The sequence below is a fragment of the Camellia sinensis genome, chromosome 7 (genome assembly GCF_055761805.1).
Source record: "Camellia sinensis isolate YWXY chromosome 7, ASM5576180v1, whole genome shotgun sequence".
NCBI classification, from domain to species: domain Eukaryota; kingdom Viridiplantae; phylum Streptophyta; class Magnoliopsida; order Ericales; family Theaceae; genus Camellia; species Camellia sinensis.
In genome coordinates, this window is record NC_138967.1 from 173,862,393 (window position 1) to 173,886,184 (window position 23,792).

At 35.1% G+C, this 23,792-nt stretch overlaps 1 long non-coding RNA gene across 1 annotated transcript; it reads right to left on the reverse strand.

The window, feature by feature from the left end:
• Window positions 1-8,943: 8,943 nt before the first annotated feature.
• LOC114288321 (uncharacterized) lies at window positions 8,944-11,191 on the reverse strand. Its single transcript, XR_014336415.1, has 2 exons — window positions 10,826-11,191; window positions 8,944-9,429 (listed from the first exon to the last, which is right to left on the reverse strand). It is a non-coding gene; the product is annotated as an uncharacterized LOC114288321 (long non-coding RNA).
• Between the last annotated feature and the right edge of the window lie 12,601 nt (window positions 11,192-23,792).

Genomic DNA, 23,792 nt, shown 5'->3' on the forward strand with positions numbered 1-23,792 from the left:
CAACCTAATTAAAATTAATCAATCATCTAAAAAATCTCAAACCTTACATACCCAACTAATTAAAATTATTACAATCAATTAATCATTTAAAAATCCTAAACCTTACATATACGTCTAATCAACATAATTAAAATTAATCAATAATCTAAAAAAAATCCCAAACCTTACATACCCAACTAATTAAAATTATTACAATCAATTAATCATCTAAAAATTCTAAACCTTACATATACGTCTAATCAACATAATTAAAATTAATCAATCATCTAAAAATCCTAAACCTTACATACCCATCTAATTAAAATTATTACAATCAATTAATCATCTAAAAATTCTAAACCTTACATATACGTCTAATCAACATAATTAAAATTAATCAATCATCTAAAAATCCTAAACCTTACATACCCAACTAATTAAAATTATTACAATCAATTAATCATCTAAAAATCCTAAACCTTATATATACGTCTAATCAACATAATTAAAATTAATCAATCGTCTAAAAAAAATCCCAAACCTTTCATACCCAACTAATTAAAATTATTACAATCAACTAATCATCTAAAAATCTTAAACCTTACATATACGTCTAATAAACATAATTAAAATTAATCAATTATCTAAAAATCCTAACTTTACATATACATCTAATCAAAGTAACTAAAATTAATCAATCATCTAAAAAACCCTAAAGTTTACCTACACAACTAATCAAAGTAATTAAAATCAATCACTTATCTAAGAACTCTAAACTTTACATATACTACTAGTCGAAATACTTAAAATTAATCTATCATCTATAACCCTAAATTTTATATCCACAACTAATCAAAATAATTAAAATTAATCTATCGTCTTTATGTAAAACAAAATCAAACTAACATCAAACAAATAAAAATAAATAAATAAATAAAACAGTGAATTAAACATAAATCAAGAAAAGTGGGTTTTATACTCACAATTATTTTTAAAGATCCAAGAAATATTCGAAAAACTAATGGAGCCACCAAAATAAAATCATAATCTATTTTTTTCTTTTTGCTCTTTTTCTTCTTCTTCACTTTCACGCCACACACACACTGCACTCTTTTTTTTTCTTCTTTGGTGATCAATCTCTCTCTCTCTCTCTCTCTCTCTCTGAGCTTGCCGCCGCAGACAACTTTTTTTTTTTTTTTTTTTTTTTTTACTTCCACCCTTAATTCCTAAACCCTATTTGATTTCCATATTATATATATATATATATATATATAAATCTAAATCTCATACATAACACCTAATAAACTATCAGATAATATTATATAGCAAATTATAATATATATAAATATAAATATACCGTAATATATATAAATAACAAATATAAATACACCTTTCTTTTTTTATGTATAAATGAATATATAAATATAAAGATTCTGATTAATCATATATGATTATATAAAATTAAATATCACATTAAATTAACTAAATAATACATTGAATTCTCATGAATCCACATAATTAATAAAGTCAAAAATAAAATGAGATAATAATAATCATAATAATAATAAATAATGACTTAAGAAAATTAGGGCGCTACACGATCCCCCGATCCCGATTTGAATATTTTTTTTCGAAAAATACCCCCGATTGGACGGAAATGGTATTCAAAAATTATTTCCCGATTAATTTCGGGTTGGGGACCCCGGCCCCGGCCCAACCCCGTCTCTTCCCGACGTATTATATATATATATATATAATATGCTTTCTATTATATATATAATATACTGATTCGGCTTTACCTCTTTCATTAATATCTACTCACTCTCTCTCTTCCCTTTACTCTCTCTTTCTCTCTCTCTTTTCACCTCCTCAAGGCAGTATTACACTTCACTAAACCCTTCCTCTCTCTCTCTCTCTCTCCCCCCTCTACTCTCTCTCATTCTCACTGACTCTTACTCTCGCACTTCTTCTTCTCACCACCGCTGTCCGCGACGTCTTCTCCTCAGTGCCACCGCCGCTGTTCGCGACGCTGGAGTCGCTGTCCAGCTCGCACCTCTACTTCACCTTCGTCGACTCTGCACCTCGGTCCACCTCGTCACTCTCACACATCTCCTCCACCTCTGTACACCTCGCACCACATTTTCCGTCGTCCATCGTCGCCGATCTGCGATCTGTTGTTGCCGCTCCACCTCCTCCGTCGTCCATCGCCACGGATCTAAGATCTATTGTTGCCACTTCACCTTCTCTGTCGTCTATCACTGTGAATCTCAGATTTGTTGATGTTGAAATTTTGTTGATCATTTTATTAATATGAGATCTGTTGATGTTGTTAATGAAGATTTGTGTTGTTGTTGTTGTTGTTTTTTTTTTTTCTGGCCGGGGAGTTTTCGGGGTCGGGGAAACTCGATCCCCGTTAGGGGACGGGGATGGTGACTGTGATAAGTTCCCTGTTGGGGATCGGAGCCGAGGACGGGGAGGGTGATCCCCGACCCCATCCCGCCCCGTTGCCATTCCTAATTTTTGCAAACGACGATCTGACTCACGCAGCGACGGCTAAGGTTATTTTAAAAAATGGATTAAAAGTTACTTTTTAATTTTTAATTTAATATTTTCTCTTATAAAAAAATAAAAAAAATTGAAAAGTAATTTTTAACTACCTTTTCAAAACATCTCTAGGAATCCCATGTCCTGACATGGGTTTGGGCTTGGTAAAATTGTTGGTGGTCTTAAAATGTAATTTGATCGTATTTTATACTAATGACAATTTATTATATATATTTTTTCTTTTTTTCAATTATCAATATAAATTTATAAATTATATCCCTTTCACCAATCATAATATTATTTGAGACACAACGAGTGTGTTTGATTTGGTTTTGAGAGATAAATTTTTTAAAAAAAATTTGGGGAGAGAATTTTTAAAAAATTAATTTGTTTGGTTGTATATTTTGTAAATAATTTTAGAGTATGAGAGTTTTAGATGATTTGATATTTTATTGTAATTGAGTAGATATGTGTGAGAAAAAATGATTGAGAAAGAGAGATGAGAGAAAAAAAATAATTGATTGATATATAAAACAGAGAGAGTGATTTTAAATTTTTTTTTTCAAAATTATTTTCTATAAACAAACCAAACAAGGCGGACATATAAGTGTCTAGAGACCCACCAATAACTGAATCAGTCTGTTTGGTTTTAGTTATTCGGATTAAGTTTTTTAAAAATTAATTTTTTTGATTTTCGTGTTTTTTTGTTTTTAGTGAATATTTTTAAAATTTTAAATATTTTTTTTATTTTTTTAGATGTACTTTACTTAGATGCATCTTAAAAGTTAAAAATTTGTAAAAAATATTTTAAAAAATTAATAAATACATAGAAATACAAAAAATTTATTGAATTTTTGTATTTTTTTATATTTTTGGTATTTAATAAATTTTAAAAGATTTTTTTTTACTATTTTTTTTACTTTTTAAGTATATTTATGTTAAGTGTGTCTAAAAAGTAAAAAAATTATTTAAAATATTAAAAAAAATTCAGTAAAAATAAAAAAAAAAACACAAAAAAATAAAAAAATAAAATTTTTTGAAAAATATTTTTAGAAAAATAGAACTAAGCCAGCTGATTTCGCCGTTAAACGCCGAAAACTGTTTTTTGCGGTTTTGATAAACGGGCGTGACGTCTCGGTGGTGGGGCCCAGCACCGATTTCACCGTTAGACGCCGCCAACGTCAGCCTCTGCTGTCATCGTGGCCGTTCCTCCGCGTTGCCACGTGACGACATCATCAACCCTCCGGCACAAATATTGTGCATTTTCTCTCTCTCTCTCTGGGCGGCGCTATTATATTACAGTCAAACCCTGATTGACTGAGCCGAATATTCTCCCACACGATGCATATGATATCAGATAACTGATTATTTAAAAACCCCACTCACACTTATTACTCGTGACTTCACGCTCCTTTGTAGCGCTGTCTACCCAAAAGAAAGTAATTTTGAGGGAAAATCACTTTTTAGACCATCTCTAGCGTTCAACTAAATTTTGCATCAAATTTAAAATTTGGTGAAAAAATTATTTTTTGTAATTTCAATGATTTCATCAAATTGGTATCAAAATAAAAATTTACTAAATTTTTCATCAAAGTAAGAATAGGAAGAAGATTTCAACAGTTTACTGTGCATGACCGTTGGGGGAGACCAATCGGTCAACCTGCCGGTGGATCAACCGGTCGACTGGTTCTTTTGCAAATAGGTTGGTTCAAACAGGTCAAAAAGTTCAAAGAGGTTAAAAAAAAAAACACACTAACCGATTGACCCCTGCTTTGATGACAATCATTAGAACAGTCTGTATCAGATTGAAAAAATGGTCTTTTTTTTATTCAAATTTAGTGAAAAATTTAGTGGACCATGGTCTTAGTGAAGATTTTTACAAAAATAAAAAATAATAGACAACTCTAGAGTTAGGCTCAAAACACAGCACTAATAGAAATTAAAAAAATAAATTAAAACAAAACATCATATCATATGGAGGTCATCACAAATCAGAACCCCCAATCTTTTTTTCAAAAAAAAAAAAAATACCACAAACATAAAGGCCGTAACTTTGAGTTGCACCCTACATTTTTTTCACTTGTATTATTATATTTTTGTAATTTTTGTCTGCCTATTGTGACGTGATTTTTCCAAAATTTTATAATATAATGTGTGTATCATGGGGGGTGTTTGGTAGGAAAATTGAGTTAAAATAACTCCTTAAAAGATAAAATAAGTTAAAATAATTAATTATTGAAAAAATAATTTTTTAGTAATTTTAATGCAAAATTAAAGTAGGTCTCAACTATTAGTTAAGGTGGGATTAAATGAGTTAAAATTTTTTTTTAACAAGGTCTTTATACCACAAAAAGAATGTCTAAAACCCATTAATAATTAAATAAGTAATTGTCTTATAAAATTGGCCCCATGAATGAAGTATTGGGAATTGTGTGTAGCTACCAATCCTACATTGATTGTACAGGAAAGCTTTGATGAGTATTTAAACCTCAAGATTTTGATAAGAGCATGAATCCTTTGGGGAATTCAAATTTTTCGAAGGAAGGAAATTATGAATACTTTAAGAATGGGCTTGGACCAAAACTATGGTCCAACTTGGTTATGGCAAAATTGTCACACGTGTGTGCGCACGTTGACAGAACCGGATCAGGCCGGGTCTAGGTCCGTAGATCTTAGGCTTGAGGCTTGTTGGAATGGATTAAGTTTAGACTGAGCCAGATTAGTGGTCCACCAACCTAATCTTTTTGGACTAAGTCTGCTGTAGATATGTATATACACATAGGTGTATAGTGTGTAATTCACACATTGAATCCCTATTAATTTTGTGTATTACTCCTGTAGTTTTGCAAGAGTAATGGGCATTGGTTGCTAGCCTTCATGGCTGGAGGCTCCTCCTCTCTCTTCTGTGGTATATAAATAGAGACCAACCTCTTTGGTTGTCAATACAAATTTTTGCCTTCCAGAATTATACAGTTAGTTTGTTTGCTCTTATAATTTTCTTCCAGTATGAGAAAGTGCTAACATTGTCGGTTCGCCAAAGCTAACAGAAGATACTTTTGCGTTAGCTGATCTAAACCGTTGTATCCCAGGAGACAAAAGTTGACGTACCTCCAGCATCCATGGTGAGGCAGCTAATCTATTTTAAGAAGATTGTAGTACCACAAAGGTTTCGGTTTGATTTCTCGTCTTTCAATATATTGTGTGTTATGTATTTTTGTTTCATGTTCCATAATGTAATTTGTACATATAGATTTATTTGATGTTCTATAATTTTATTTATCAAATATGAATTTATTTGTTTTGTATAATTACACAATTTGTACAACAATAATAAGATAAAATGTCAAATCCAATTTATAATTATTTTATTTTTCTCTCACAATTATCAAATTAATTACAAAAAATCAATAAACTTCTCAAACACAACTATTTTAGCTACACTAAAATAGTTAAAAAATAAAATAGTCAACTTTCTAAACAAGACCTATATATCACAGTCACTAATGTTTCCAGTGTTAATTAATTTATGATTTAGTTGTAACTTATTCTCAATATTATTTGGTTATAATTCAAAACATATTTATTTGCTCATCATACCTTATGTAATGTTTGGTTTTAATTAAGTTTTTTTTTTTAAAGTTATATTAAAAAAATTTAGTTATGAATATCACAAATGTTATAACTTGTATATGGTACATATTATTTTAAAAGTGTTTATTTTATAATGATCCTTGCACAAAATTAGGGTAAAAATATCAAATGACTCATATTTTGCAATTAAATTTTGATGAATCTTATAAACACTAAGATTGTTTGGTGTAATTTATTGGAAAACTATCATATTAGTGATATTTGTAAAAAAGATGGTAAACTTTATAAATATTAACAATTAAAATCATAATTTTTTTTCTCTCTAACTACTCCTAATTTGTAATTTCCCCTAATTTAAATTAGTTGTTTATAACTTTGTCTTAGACTGATTGATACACCTTTTGTTAATAGTTTAAATAAGTTTAAAAAAAAAAAATTGATTATCTAAAAACTATATGGGATAATTTTTTTTATATATATTTCTATTCTCTAATTATCAATTTTTAATTTACAATAAGTTGTATCAAACAAGTCGACTATATAGGTTGAAAGATTGATTCATATGTTAATAGGATTAAATAAAATAAAACTCATTAAATATTTTTTCAAAATATTATATATATATATATATATTTCTTATTGTAAGTTTATGTATAATATGTTTGCTACCAATTTTTTAAAATTAAACACTAGTTTGGTGAGAAAAAAATATAAAATATAAAATATTCATAATTTCTAGATGATTAATCCTTTTTAAGTAGAAATAGTTCTTGAAAAATTAAAAATATTTTTTGGGGTTTATTTTTGTCAAATTAATTTATATTTATTCACCAAAAAATAAAAATATTTTGAAATCAAACAAAGCCCTTAAGTCTCACTACTTTTATATTGATATTTTAAAAAATAGCATGATATGTTTTAATTAATAATAAGTGTGAGCATTGATTAAACAACATTTAAAAATTTCTTATTGTTTGGTGCATTTTGATATTATGAGTAAAAAATCAGTATAATTGTTGATCACCAACCTATAGTATTATCAATAAATAATAAAATAAATAAGATGGTGAACTTTATTGTAATAACTTTTGCTATGATGGATAATTTATTTACTTTATCAATAAATAATAAAATAACAAATAAGATGGTGAACTTTATTGTAATAACTTTTGCTATGATGGATAATTTATTTACTTGAACGGTACCATCACGTTTCAATGATATCATTATTATTGTGGTATTAGTTTTTTTTAGTATGACATTTAGTATGTCTTGAATTATTATTCTCTTCATTAATAACGAATACGTAACCTGAGCAAAAAGAAATTATTTTTAATTTTAAAAAATATCAAGATAAATAATTTATTTTCCTGATTGAATTTGTTGGGTACAATCAACTAACATTTATCTTGACAACCTAACAAAAAACACTCACCTCTAACATAAAACTTGTCATTTTAAATTTTTTGCTTTGTTGATTTTCATGGCATGCTCTTTACGTGTATCCGTCAAAATTTTCAATTTTGTAATAAAACCTAGATCTTTAATATAGCATTTTTGGTTGATATTTATTGGTTACATACATAAATATGTATGTGAGGATAATATCTCCAAAGTATTTAATAAAAACGTAATAAATCTGCGAACACATGTAAAATTCACATATGGTAAATTAGGACAACCAACAAGCATTGTAAACATTTATGATTGCAAATATTATTGGAAAACTTTAAGCATGTGTTTTTTTTTTTTTTTTTTCACTTGATAATAAGTTAAGAGTGTACAACCCCTCTGTTGAACCTTTCTAAATTTCTAATTATACAACCATTGGAGTTGTGCTCAAGGACACTTTTGCCAAACTAAAATTTTGCCCTCCCAAAATAATTCATAGTCACTGAAACATCCCATTTATCACGGAAAAATGTTTGGTGGCCACAAATTATGTGGCTCAAATGGTCCGAAAATGCCAAAACTACGTCGTTTTGGCATTTTCAGAGTTGTTTTGTATCCAAAACGACGTCGTTTTGGCATTTTCGGGCCATTTAAGCCACAGAATTTGTGGCCACCAATCATTGCCCCATTTACCACAACCCCCCCCCAAATAAATAAATAAATAAATTAATTATTTCTATATTTTGAGAAGCTGCCATATAAGTTTGTCTTCTATTTGGCCTTGTCTTTTATCATAATGAGGTTATTGAGCAAACATAAGAGATCTCATATTATTGGAATCTATAAAATATTTTATGAGCGATACTATATTTTTGAATACATCACTTCTATTTTGATATCTAATGGGTCATTTCATACACTAAAAATAAATATTAAACTATACCAAATACTTTAGAATAATGGTAAATTCAAGTATCGATCTACAGGGACAAACGAGAAATTAAACTAATTTAATTGCTAGATTCTTAAGTTAATTTTGATTAAAAAGATTGATGGATATTATGACTAAACAAGAATTAAATGAAATTGTATAATTAATTTGAAAATTAAAATTAGAGTTTGAGATATTAATTTTTGGAATAAATGATAGGGCAAAGAATTCACCACTAAGTACATAAATGAGATTTAACATCGGCCATTAATTGCAATCTGGTTTGAAATATTCAATATTTCACAACTACAAGTTTGAAATATTGATAAAGAGGATTGTTGCATTCAACGTATAAACACGAATCATCCCGAGTAGCACGATCTAAACTATGGTAGCAACAGGACCCGTCTCTCGTAGCATGACTCATCTCGTACTTTGAACACAAACACAAAGAAAACTAATGTATGAAAAACATTAAACCATCACAAAGAGTAAAATACTTGAAGAGATGAAAAGAACAATTATTATAAACTTCTAAAACGTCCATATATTTGTTCAAACCATTTCACAATCAAAGCTCAAGAAAAATCTCTTTACGTGGATAGGATTTCATCAAAACCCTAGAAAAAAAGACCCTAGCCACTCATGAAGGAGTAGGAAGAGTTGGAAAAGGTGGAAAAGGAAGAAGCCCTCATGAGAGTTTTTCTTAAAGCTTGAGGAAAAATCACATTTTCAAAACTCTTGCCTCCCTTTCCTTAGAATAATTTTTAAACCCTCTTTTAATGTCCTCTTTTTCCTTTTATTCCCAGCAGAAGAGCCTTAAAATTTCACGCATGCAACCTTAGGTGGGCCGCTCGAGCGGTGGTGGGCTGCACATGCGGTGAAGCTTGGCCGTACATGCGATGAGGTGGCTGGCTTGGATTTTTCGCTTATCGCCCGGAGAATTTGCTTTCGCGCCCTTTTTTATTGAATTTGCGTATTTCCTGCCAAATCTATACAAGTGCACAAAACACATCATCTCCACCAAATAAACAAAATTAAAAAACTATAAATGTAACTTAAGCGACCTCAATGTGATACCTTTCGGCCCACATCACAGCCCCCAACTTACATTTTGCTAGTCCTCGAGCAAAACAAAAGAAATAAGAGAAGTAAAATAACTCTAAGCCATTTTCGTAGGAATCATGATTGCATTTAGTATATGCAACAAGTCTTTCAACCACGAGATTATCCCAAGTGGACGAGTATAGTCTCGTAAGGGTTTCTAGAAATGATACCCACAACATCAACAAATTCATATATGCTCAACAACAATTAGCCATACTACTTCACCTAACAATCAACTTATGTGTCACTACAGTGTGATATTAAGACATGATAAGTCATTGAAGGCACAGTGGACAAGTAATAAGGAATGTTAATACAAAATTAAAGTCTCCTGTACTTGTAAATGCTAGTAGACGCATCATCAGTATCTCGGTGTAAAGTGCAATCTCCATACTAGTTAACTGTCCACTATAATAGCCCAGTGTAACTCATAATAACACTCAACATATACAGAAAAACTAAACTATTGCAGCCAAGATTCTCAAAAGTTTTTTTTTTGAAAGACTATGCAATGTCCTAATCCATTAAACTTTCTAATCAACCCATGTAACAAGCATTGGACCAATGACTCCCAAACCAGATAGTTTTAGGGCACTAGGTGTGAAGACACCCCTACGGGCTTAATAACTCGAGTTGAAAAGGTTACGAATCCAAATAAGTCATTTTCCTTATTTTTCCTTAACTGTGCAATGTCTAGGTCCCTTAAACTTTCTAATTATCCCATGTAGCAAATATTGGGCTAATCACTCCCAAACCAGACGATTTTAGGGCACTAGGTGTAGAGACACCCCTACGGGCTTAATAACTTGAGTTAAAAAGGCTACGAACCCAAACAAGTCAAGTGTTTTTTTTTTTTTTTAAAGAATTTTGGCTACTCATTTATTCTTTTCTACAACCCTAGCCATTATCAATGATGTACACCAGAGATTATAATAGAGAGGTCACTGCTATGATAGTGTGTTCATGTGAATCCAAGCATATTCATGACAAGTGTACTAATACCACAAACACAAATAACTATCCTAGTGCAAACATCGCATGTGAGTATTTACCCAACAAACCATTTTCATACAAGTCCACTATGTTCCCCAATTAACATATGCTTATATCATTACCATACTGGCACAAAGTGAAAATCAAGTGAAGTGGTGCAATCAAGTGTAACAAGTACAAACATGAATTGTTTTTATAAATACCCTCACCCCCCAACTGGAATACAACATTGTCGTTAATGTAAGCAATTGTATAGTAGATAGTAAAATGAGAGAAAGAGGATCTTACCAGATGGCGGAGGTACACATCCAGCGAGGTAAGGACACACCAAACATACACACACTTTTTTTTTTTGGGGGTATTGTACAGTATAAAAGGAAAAAAAAAAAAAATAAAACAAAACAAAAATAAATAAAGAAAATAAAACAAAGAAAATATACAGATATCACTGAAGTGGATTCGGTGGTGGTGGGAAATGTTGCTTAAATAGGGCATGCATCAGCATCTGAGTCTCGAGTGCCTCATTATGAACCCTAGCACCAAGCTGATCAAACCGCTGCTGGGTCGACTCCCAGTATGCGTAGAAGTCAGTTTGTAGAGATACAACTGACTGTTGATACCCATCAAATGCCATATGCGAATGATCCTAATATGCTTGATTATCCAAAAGAGCCCGATATTGCGCCCACGCCATACGAAATGGTAGTGGTGTTGGGGCTGGTGCAGCAGCAAGCTCTACCGAAACATCATTAGGATTGGCCAGGGCATCGGGGAAGAGTAGTGGAGGCGGTAGGCGAGCAGTGGTTTGGCGCCAGTGGGTTTTACCATAAAGTGTGGGCAGCGGAAGCTGAACCTCATTAGGTTCCAATGGGTATGTCCCTTGGCCTTTTATAAGTGCGATGATGAGGTTGGCAAAATAGAGGGCCCATGTAGAACTGCCTCGGGTGTTGCACAACCTGACTTCATTAAGGATACGAAACATCTGGTTGAAGATCAAAATAGGGATGTCGACCCAAAACCCGAAGTCAAATCGGTACAAGGCACGGAGGAAGTCCCCTCACCGCTTTTCTTTGTGGCCTAGAGGGACGACATTCTTTTTAAGAACCACATCAAGGAAAAGGAGGCGGTGCGGTAAGTTAGCCCGACGGATGTTAGTGCGGTTATTATCATCCTGCTACCCCTCATAAAATTTGGTGACCAATGCAAGGATTGTGAGTTCCTGAGTGAACATCGGGAGCTGCTCTTCATCGATAGTGTTCATGGAACAGTGGAGAACCTTGCCAATAGAAGTTGGTGTGACCACTAACTCCACGCCGTTAACAAGGGAGCAAAGAGCTCCTGGGACCTCGTCATTGATGTATATATTTTGATAAAAGACTCGCACAATGCGAGGATACGCCGGTTCAGTGACGGTGTAAATGCCCAGGAGGTCCCAGTTTTCAAGTTGTCGGACACTCCATGCGGTGGGGTCCACATCAAAGGATGTATTACATGCAATTGGTTTGTTGGCCCAAGTGTCAGTTGGTACATCCCTAGCAGCAATGTTGGCATTGCGAGGCCGTTTAGGTGCTCGGCGAGACCATGTAGCCATTCCTGCACAAAATAATACAATGAGCACAACAAAAAACGTGAAACCATTATATTAGAACGCATCAAACATTGCATGCATGCACAAATCATGCAAATCCTCATTGCCATCACACTACTGGATATCTTTAATTTTCAATTTTAAATTTTTTTTTTTAATATACTACAAAAAATTAACTTACACTAAGTTAGCATGAGACAAATTTACAAACACACATATGAAATGCAATGAATAAATAAATAAGAAAATAATCTAAGTTAGTAGAAGAGAATAAAATAAAATAAAATAAAATAAAAATTCAAAAAATAAAAATAAAATAAAATAAAAACTAAACCACTAAACAATTAAACTAATAATTAAATCACAAAAAAAAAAAAAAAATTCACTAACTAAACAATTAAAACAAAAATAAAAACAATCTACTAACCAATTAAACTAACAAGAACCACTAACTAAACAATTAAACTAAACAACTGCATTAGATAAAAATAGGCTACAATAAGGCAAATTATTATTATTATTATTATGGATTTTTTTTAATAATTTTTTTGTGTGTGTATTTGGGTCACACATGCACCGGAGATGGCCACACGTGCGGTGGGTTTGTTGGTGCATGCCTAGTTTAGATTTTGTTTTGTGTATGTGTGTGTGTGTGTGTGGTTGTTGTTGTTGTTGTGGTCGTATGTGAGGATGACAATGATGAACAAGATGATGAATGAACCTCAAAAACAACCGTTAAACTACTAGATTACAAGTGAAAACTAAGAAATCTAAACAAAAAGAGGGTGATTACCTTAAAAAAAATATAGGAACAAGAGAAAGAAAGAAAGAAGATCCTTTGGAAAAAAATGGCCGCCGGAAGGTTACCGGTCGAAAAAGATGGTGATGCTTCGGTGAGAGGGTGATTGTGTGTGAAAGTTGAAGGAAGAAGGAAGAAGGAAGAAGAAGAAGTGATGGTGGGGTTGGATGGAGTTTGTGTGTTTGATGGGTTGAGAGAGAGAGAGATAAGAAGAAGATGAGAGGTAGAGAGATAGTGTGCTGGGAAAAGTGATGGTCAAAAGAGGGTCTAAGGTTTGAAATATGAGTGGGTTTTTTTTTTTTGGAAAGAAATAAAAAAAAAAGTAAATAACAATAAATAAAAAATTTTAAAAAATTAAAATCTGCAAGTTTTATTTTATTTATTTATTACTATTATTTTTTATTTTTTTATTTTTGTTAAGAGAAATAAAGAAAGTAAAAATTAAATAAATAAATAAAAAGTAAATAAAGAAACTACACAATTTTTTTTCTTTTTTTTTAAATAATAAAAAAATAAGTAAATAAAAATAAATTAATTAATTAAATAAAATATGAAAGTATATATATATATTTTTTACCTGGGCCACACGAGCACTGTTTTATTGGTTGCTTGTGCGGCGGGATTGGCCGCTCCTGCGGCTCTTGCGTAGAATGCTTTTAGGCCTGGGCCGCTCGTGTGGTGCATTTCTTTCTTTCTTTTCTTTTTTTTTAGGGGGGGGGAATGGACCGCTCATGTTCCCATTTAGGCCGCACGAGTGCTGATTTTTGGGCCACTTCAGCAGCGGAATTGGGTTGCTCTTGCGGCGCTTGAGTAGTAGGCTTTTGGGCTAGGCCGCTCGTGCGGCCTGGTCATCCGCTTGTGCGCCCATGCTTGGTCTCTCTGCACGTGCGGCAGTTTGGGCCACACGTGCGGTCTGTGCAATTTTTTTTTTTTTTTTTTTTGTTAAAACTAGTACAACCCAATTTTTTTTAAAATTTTATTTTCTTAAATAAAAACCCAATCACAATCCAAATAAAATAAAATAAAATAATTAAACCATTTCTACGTGCAATGCGCCTATGAAATAAAAAAAAATGAAAAATAGAACATCAAAAACATCGAAATGTGCAACGAAGGTATAATCTTCACGTGAAAACCACGGGTACTACTTTTCTCCTTAACAGTGTTTGTAACTTTCCTATTCTCCAACAGGGTGATAGACTAGGTTGATTCAGTATCCAGAATCGAGGCGCATAAAACTAACTCGACCTATGGGGCTGCCATACAGAGTTCAAGCCTGGGTGGTTTTGAAGTAATCTCCACACCCCTGGGTATTTAAACAAGACTCTAGTTTAAGAAATTCCAAACCTTTGCGTTCTAGGCTTTTCCATTCAAACTCTAGTTTCCGCCGTCTAAGTTGGTCTCCTAAGAACTCACTATAAACACAGTTAGGTGGCTAAACCAGACCATCAGATGTCGTTCGGGCACGACAAACACCAAAGGAATTACACCTTTAGAGGATTTGAAGTCTCATAGACTCAAAACAAGTACTATGGAAAATATATTGGGTTCGTCAAGTGGACGACCTCAATCATCTCCCATTTCTCAATACCATTTACATAGTGTTTCAATCTTTGGCCATTGACCTTGAAAGTCATACTATCTTGTGGATTTTTAATTTTAACCGCCCATCCGAAAAGACTTCTATAACCTCATATGGGCTATCCTACTGAGACCTGAGTTTACCTGGGAACAATCGCAATTTAGCATTGAACAGCCACACTTTTTGGTGAAGCTCGAAGGACTTACAAGAAATGTGTTTATCATGAAATGCCTTAGTCCTAGCCTTGTAAATTTTGGAGCTCCCATATGCATCATTGTGGAGCTCCTCTAACTCATTAAGTTGGAGTTTCTGGTGGTCACCGGCTTTGGCCATATCAAAATTGAACTTCCTAATGGCCCACAAAGCCCGGTGTTTTAACTCAACAGGGAGATGACAAGGTTTTCCAAACACAATCCTATATGGAGACATCCCGATAGGTGTCTTATATGCAGTGCGATAGGCCCAAAGTGCATCAACCAACTTAGTGGACCAATCTTTCCTATCGGGCCTCACAGTTTTCTCGAGGATGTGTTTAACCTCCCTATTAGACACCTCTATTTGACCACTAGTCTGGGGATGGTAGGGAGTACCAACTTTGTGAGTGATCACATATTTGCGCACCAATGCCTCAAAGAATCGGTTGCAAAAATGTTTGCCACCGTCACTAATTATGGCACGTAGGAATCTAAAACGACATAAAATGATCTCATGGAGGAATTAAACCACAACTTTGTGGTCATTCGTTCTGGTGGTCACTGCCTCCACCCATTTGGAGACATAGTCCACAGCCACCAAAATGTATTCAAATCCAAAAGATGGTAAAAAAGGACCCATAAAGTCGATGTCCCAAACATAAAAAATCTCAACAATCAAAATAGGGGTCATTGGCATCATATCTCGCCGTGACATAGAGCCCATGCATTGACAATGCTCACAAGCTCTACAGAAGTTATGGTCATCTTTGAAGGTAGAGGGCTAGTAGAACCCACATTGTAAAACCTTGGCGGTCTTTTTCTGCCCACTGAAATGGCCGCCACATGCATGAGAGTGACAAAAGATGAAAATGCTATGGGTTTCACTCCCAGGGACATAACGCCGAATCACTTGATTCAGACAATACTTGAACAATTCCGAGTCTTCCCAAAAATAGTGCTTGACTTGTGAGAAAAATCGGTCTTTGTCTTGCTTAGACCAAGTTTTCAGAATTTGACCAACCGCCAAGTAATTCACTATGTGAGCAAACCATGGGAGGGTCACATGTGATACCACAATAAGTTGCTCGTTGGGAAACGAGTCATGCAAGGCTAATGGATCACTTGTGTGCTCAATAAAGATGCTAGATAGATAATCCGCAACTACATTCTCGGATCCCTTCTTGTCCTAGAGGTCAAACTCCTGAAGGAGTATAATCCACCTGATCAACCTAGGTTTAGTCTCTTTTTTGAACAATAAGTACCACAAAGCAACATGGTTTGTGAACATAATGACTTTAGACCCTAGGAGGTAGGACTGAAACTTATCAAGTGCAAAGACAATAGCTAGTAACTCTTTTTTAGTGGTAGTGTAGTTTAATTGAGCATCAAAAAGAGCACGACTAGCATAGGATATAACATGCGGCACTTTATTCACCCTTTGGCCCAAGACGGCACCGAGGGCATAATCAGATGTATTGCACATGATTTTGAAAGGAAGGGACCACTAAGGAGATTGCATGATAGGGGCAGAAGAAAGGGCCGCTCGCAGTGTTTCAAAGGCATTAAGACATGCCTCATCAAAGACAAAAGGTGAGTCCTTAGCAAGTAAACTACACAAAGAAAAGGATATTTTACCAAAATCTTTGATGAATCGACAGTAAAAACTTACGTGCCCTAGGAAAGACCTAACTTGATGCACAGAATTGGATGGAGGAAGGCCTACAATGAGGTCAACCTTAGCTCTGTCAACCTCTATACCTCGAGGGGACACAATGTATCTCAACACTATACCCTCGCGAATCATAAAATGACTCTTCTTCCAACTCAAAACTAGGTTTGTTACCACACATCGAGTAAGTACTTTAGTTAAGTTTTAGAGACACTCTTCAAAAGACGACCTAAACACGGAGAAGTCATCCATGAAGACCTCTATGAATTTCTCCACCATGTTAGAGAAGATAGCCATCATGCACCGTTGAAAGGTCACTGGTGCATTGTAAAGCCCAAAGGGCATTCGACGATAGGCAAAAGTGCCAAAAGGACTTGTGAATGTGGTCTTTTCTTGGTCAGCGGAGTATACCGGGACTTGATTATACCCCGAGTAACCATCAAGAAAACAATAAAAATCCTGTCCCGCTAACCTCTCAAGAATTTGATCAATAAATGGCAAAGAAAAATGGTCCTTCCTAGTTATAAAGTTCAATCGCCTGTAATCAATGCACACTCGCCACCCAATAGTGGTTCGTGTAGGGACTAACTCTCCTCACTCATTCTCAACAACAGTGATACCCGATTTCTCGGGCATCACTTGCGTGAGACTCACCCACTTGGTATCTGAGATGGGGTATATAATACCTGCATCCAACAATTTTAATACCTCATTTTTCACCACCTCTTTCATATTGGAATTAAGCCTTCTTTATATTTCACGAGGTTTGGTGTCCTCTTCTAAATGTATATAATGCATGCACATAGAGGGATCTATCCCTCGCAAATCAGCCATCGACCACCATATAGCACTCCGATATGCCACGAGAATACTCATTAATTGACTCTACTGCTCTACAGTCAAGTTAGATGCAATGATGACAGGTAAAGTATCCTTTGGCCTTAAAATACATACTTGAGTGTGGCCGGGAGTGGCTTCATCTCAAGTCTAGGTGGTGTGACAAGAGATGGTATGGTAGACTCTCTAGATAGAAGAGAAAGAGACTCAAACCGGGCTTTCGATGGAAGAAAATCCAGTGTAGAAGAAGAATTAAGTAAGGCATTCACCTTCTCCACTGACTCGTCAATATCAAAATTTTCAAACCCAAAATGAGCTAAACAAGCCTCTAAAGGGTCCTCGACAAGAATGAAGGGTAAAGCCTCCTCCACAATCCCATCCACAACATCCACAAATAAACACTCCTCTTTCTCATAGGGTTATTGGGAGGCTTGAAAAACATTAAGTTTCACTTGTATATTCCCAAATAAAACTTCCACAACCCCGGTACAACAATTTATGCATATATTAGCTGTAACCAAGAAAGATTGACCTAAGATCACCGAGATTTGCTTCCTGGAGCTGGCTACCGGTTCCATATCTAAGACTAAAAAGTCAAAAGGAAAATAAAACCTATCGACCTTTACTAGCACATCCTCAATCATTCCACGTGGCACTTTGAGGGGCCGGTCAGCCAACTGAAGAGTAACAGTAGTGGACTTCAACTTGCCAAGCCCAAATTCCTCGTACACAGAGTACGTCAATAAATTGACATTAGCCCTTAAATCTAACAAGGCCCTATCAATGAAATGATCCCCTATAATGCATGCAATGGTTGGGGCACCAGGGTCTTTAAGCTTGGAAAGTGTGTCATTTAATAAAATAAAGCTTACTTCCTCCGTGAGTATGACCTTTTAGGACACGTGTGTCCTAGATTTATGCTTTTGCATACAAAGGTCCTTCAAAAATTTAGCATAAGAGAGTACTTGCTTAATCGCCTCGAACAAGGGGAGGTTGATTTTAACTTGTTTAAAAACCTCCATCATCGCTTCCATGAATGCCGCCTTCTTATTAAAAAGGGACGGTGTCTCAAGGCATTGGGGAAAGGGTGCCTTAGGTATGTATGGTGTCTTGGGCTCATGTGAAGTGCTAGGGGCTAAGTCATCCCCCTTAGGTGTCTCCCCTTCACCTTTGCTCTCTTTGGGTTGACCACTGTGATCACCCTTCTCAACCTTAGTTACATCATACGCAATCGGCCGAGGCTCTAACTCTCTCTCACTTCTCAAAGTAATCACCACTTGCACCTACTCATGGTGTTTTCCATTCCCACCCGACCCCTCTGTCCTATATTGACCCTTAGGATGACCACAATCTGACTTGGTAATTTTTCCCCATCTCTTATATTCACCTTATTAGCCATTTGACCCAATTGGGCCTCTAACTTGGCAATGGAGTAAGTATGAGAGTGAACTACTGGTGCTAACCCCTTAAGTTCTGAGAGAACTTCTAACACCTAAGTCTCAAAGGCCGAGTTACCTTAAGGAACATGCGGGGGTTGTGGTTGTCGGTAAGGTTGTGGAGTTCGATAAGGTTGTAGTAGCCGGTAGGAAGATTAGTTGGCAAAATTATTAAAATTCTGCCTTGGTGGTGGAGGATTGTAAGAAGTGCTTTGTGAAGGAGGTCTCCATGAAAAATTAGGGTGATTTCTCCATCCCAGATTATATGTATTGGAATATGGGTCATTACCCAGGTTAAAGAATCCTTGAGCCGCATTCACATGCTCTTAGACTAACTCTAGAAATTGTGATGCCGAAGGGCACTCACTTAAGTCATGAGCTGGGTGGCACATATAGCACATGTCTCGTGAAATTGAGGCTAATCTTGTTGTATAGGGGCACGTCCCGCAGCTAATAATTGGTCCATTTTTTGGGACAATGCCTCTACCTATTGGGCTAACTCTAAGTTTTGCCCTACCTCATAAATGTCCCATCTTTTTGGGGCTCCAATTACTGGTTACCAGACTTGTCGGGTTGTAGAGGCATGGTGAACGGAATTATCACTTAAGTTCTCAAATAATTACTATGCCCTAGCGTCTTTTTTGGACATAAATGTCCCACCACAAGAAGAATCCACCATTTGGCAATGAGGCTCAGTTAACCCATAGTAAGAGGTCTGCACAAGTTGCCAATTAGGCACTTGGTGGTAGGAACATTGGTGGAGAAGGTCACGAAATCTCTCCCATGTCTCATGAAATTGTTCGCCATCAATTTGAGCAAAATTGGTGATGGCTCGCCTGAGTTGGTTAGTCTTACAAAAGGGAACGTACTTCTCCAAAAACCTCTGTTGTAATTAGTCTCAAGTTATGATTGAATTTGTAGGTAAGGAGTTCAGCTAGTGTTTGGCTTTGTCCTTTAATGAAAATGGAAACAAACGCAACATTAGGGTCTCATTGGTGAAATTCTAGATCCTCATTGTAGAGCAAATTTTCAGAAATTCATTCAGATGTTTGTAAGGGTCATCATGAGCTAGTCCATGGAATGATGGAAGCATTTGGATGGTGCTGGACTTAATCTCATAATGCGCAGCAGTGGTGTCGAGTAACTGAATGCATGATAGTAATGTATATGCAGTGGTGTGAAGTAATCCTTAAGGGTCCGATTGGGCCTATTTAGGCCATTCGGATTTTCCATCTCTATTGGTTCGAAGTATGGATAAGGGTATTCAAGCCTAGGAACACGGACAGAGACTCTAAGTTTCCTAAGAGTCCTTTCTAGTTCAAAGTCCAAATTCCACAATGCAGGGCGACAAGAACGGCGCTCGTGCATGCACTACTTACACACACACTAAGTTCCGACTCTATGCACTAGGTTATGAAAGCAAAAATACCAAAGAAGAGAATACTCACAGCGATTTAACGAAAACGCTTTACTTGTCTTACGGATGCTTGATGTGTAGACGTTTCCATTTGAGCTCTCTAGTTGTAGCACTTTTGTGCTTTGCTTGCGAGTATTTGCTTCTTTTTTTTTTTAAGCACTTTGGTGCTGCAGTTTGTTTTTAAAGTTCGGTTGCGCTCCACTAGCACTTCGGTGATAGCTCCACTTGCAAACACTCTGCAGACTTAGCAACACAAAAATATAAAATCCTAAATTAAAAATTAAAATCAGAATATAATTTTAAATTACTCAATTTCACCATAAGTTCCTGGTAATGGCGCCAAAATTTGATGGGTCGTTTCACACACCAAAAATAAATACTAAACTATATCAAATTCTTTAGAATAATGGTAAGTCCAGGTATCGATCACAAGGACAAACGAGAAATTAAACTAATTTAATTGCTAGATTCCTAAATTAATTTTGATTAAAAAGTTTGATGGATATTATGACTAAACAAGAATTAAATGAAATTGAATAATTAAATTGATAATTAAAATTAGGGTTTTAGATATTAATTTTTGAGAAAAATCCTAGGGTAAAAAATTCACCACTAACTGCATAAATGAGATTTAACATCGGCCATTAATTGCAATCTTGTTTGAAATACTCAATATTTCACAACTACAAGTTTGAAATATTGATCAAGAGGGTTGTTGCATTCAACATACAGGCATGAATCATCCCGAGTAGCACGAGGCATTTGCTCTAAACTATGATAGCAACACGACTCGTCTCTCGTAGCATGACTCGTCTCGTACTTTGAATATAAATACAAAGAAAACAAATATATGGAAAGTATTAAACAATCACAGAGAGTAAAATACTTGGAGAGACGAAAATAACAATTATTATAAACTTCTAAAATGTCCATACATTTGTTCAAACCGTTTCACAATCAAAGCTCAAGAAAAATCCCTTTACATGGCTAGGGTTTCATCAAAACCCTAGAAAAGAAGAGCCTAGCCACTCATGGAGGAGATGGAAGAGATGGAAGATGAAGTAAACCCCATGAAAGTTCTCTTTAAAGCTTGCAGAAAAATCACATTTTCAAAACCCTAGCCTCCATTTCCTTAGAATAATTTCCGAACCCTCTTTCAATCTCTTTTTTTTTCCTTTTATTCCCAGCAGAAGAGCCTTAAAATTTCACGCATGCAATCCTAGGTGGGCCGCTCGAGCTCCCATGTGGGCTGCTCGAGCGATGGTGGGCCGCACATGCGGTGAAGCTTGGCTGTACGTGTGGTGAGGTGGCTGGTTCAGATTTTTCGCTTCTCGCCCGAAAAATCTGCTTTCGCGTCTTTTTTTTTTTATTGAATTTGCGTATTTCTTACTAAATCTGTACAAGTGCACAAAACACATTATCTCCACCAAATAAACCAAATTGAAAGACTATAAATGTAACTTAAGCGACCTCAACCTGATGCTTTTCGACCCACATCAATCTCTAATGATGTGAAAGACGGAGAAAATAGAGATAGAGAGAGAAATACGAGTCCTCCCTTGACATGATCCATTACAAATCATTAAAGTGGATTGGGTGTAATCAATTAGAGCTCCAAGCATTTTTCATAATATATATGTATATATATATTTCAACCATACTCTTTTTTTTTTTTTTTATATGTGGAGAGTTTTGATTAGTCTGTAAAATTTATTACATAACTCTAGGCCATAAAGAAGCTATTTGATATTCTCAAAATACAACATGCATCTATTCAATAATAAAAAATATATTTTTGAATAGTACTTATGGCTATCACATTAATGTAATTTTATTTAATTATTGTTTCATATACCATTATTGCTTTAGTAAAAATGAAATTGATTAGCTGTGGTATTGTTGACTTTTTTAGCTTCCGAAGATTAGAAATGTAATTTGACCATGCCAATAAAGGCCAATAAGTCCTTACATAAATAGTAAATGCCAACTAATTAATTAGACAATTGTTTCGAAATTCTTTTAGCCTCAAAGAAGAGAACTTTTACTGGTGACTTGTTTTTGGAGAAAACTTAGAAGAATTAATCAAAAGAGTAAAGGAAGGATGGAGATAACAGTGTCAAAAATTGAATTTCATTAAGTAAACAAATGTTTACAATAGTACCTTCACACTTCTATAGTTTCGAAGGGAATTACAGCAATGAACAGACTAACTTAAAACTACTCCTAAGAAATTGAAATGCAGTGCGGGAAAGTAAAGAACTGGAAGAAAAAAATATAAAGTAATAATTAATTGGTTTTTGAATTTGGTTTTGGTCCCCCAAATGTAGCCATCAATGACTATTTATAGGAAAAAATTTCAAGCAATAACTATCTAATAACCACCTAAAACTGAATTTGGATCCTCGGCCGCCCTTCTGGGCGGCCCTTCCCAGCAGCCCTCCCAAAACGACGTCGTTTTGGGGGATTTTTCGTTTTTTTTTTTTTTTTTTTTTTCGCAAAACCAGAACGAGAGCAGAGGGGAGGGGAGGGGAGCTCGCCGGATTTTGGGGTTCAGATTCGCCGTCGCAGGTCGTCGAGCTCGCCAGCCGTCCGATCGTTGCCCGATCTGCCGTCGCCTCCGCGTCCGGCCCGCCTCCGCCTCCTCCTCCTCCTCCCCCGGTGATTATGGCCCCCTCCAGTCCGATGCTCCCTCTTCTTCTCCCTTCCTCTCTCTCTCCTTCCCCTCCCCTCCCCCTCTCTCTCTCCCTCCCCTCCCCTCCCCTCCCTCTGGTTCTGTCTTCCAACGAGGAAGAAGAAAGAAAAAAAAAATCAAAAAAACCCCCAAAACGACGTCGTTTTGAGGGGCTGCTGGAACGGCCGCCGGGAAGGGCGGTCGAGAATCCGGACTCCCTAAAACTACCTACTCTTTCACTTTCATTCTCACAATGCCACATATCCCTCCATATCTTCCATTAAGTCACGTTGTCCATCATATTCGTCACATGTGCTTTAACTTCTTCTACCTTATCTTTCATGTTCCACCATGCAAGACCATTAACTTTGTAACTTCTCTTAACTCTTGATTGATCAAGAAAACACCATGTGTTTTGCAATAATAATAACAATAATAATAATAATAATATTTATGATGTCAACAGATATGCTTTCACAAAAATTTCACTTTTATTGATCAATTTTCACTTAAAACAGCTAACTGTTTACATTTTAAGTCAAATTAAAACTAGCAAAACTTGTCATGAGCCGGTTGTAATATTTTCTCATCTCATTAAGATCGCTATATTTTTATTAAAATTTTATTTTAATTCTTATGCCTTTACTGAATCTCACATTTTCTTTACATTAATAAATTTCTATCAACCCAACCCATTAATCGTAGATAAACATAATGGTGACATATTTCTGTTTAGTAGATATTTTACAACCAAAAAATAAAAATATATAATAAAGTTTAGAATAATGCTTGGGACCCCCTTTTGGGGGTCACCCCCTCACCCCCTTTGCCACGTGGCAGGGGGTGATTGGAGGAGCAGGAAAAAAAAGAAAAAGAAAAAGAAAAGGTAACCAATGAGAGAGAGGGGGTCAAAGGGGGTGGGGGAAAAGGGGGATGAATCATTACTCTAAAATTTAACATACATTTGAAAGTACCGTAGACATAATAGACGGGCCACCTCCTTCCGCCATATTATACCCAAAAAAAAAAAAAAAAAAAAACTAATTTAGAGAGGAAATAAAA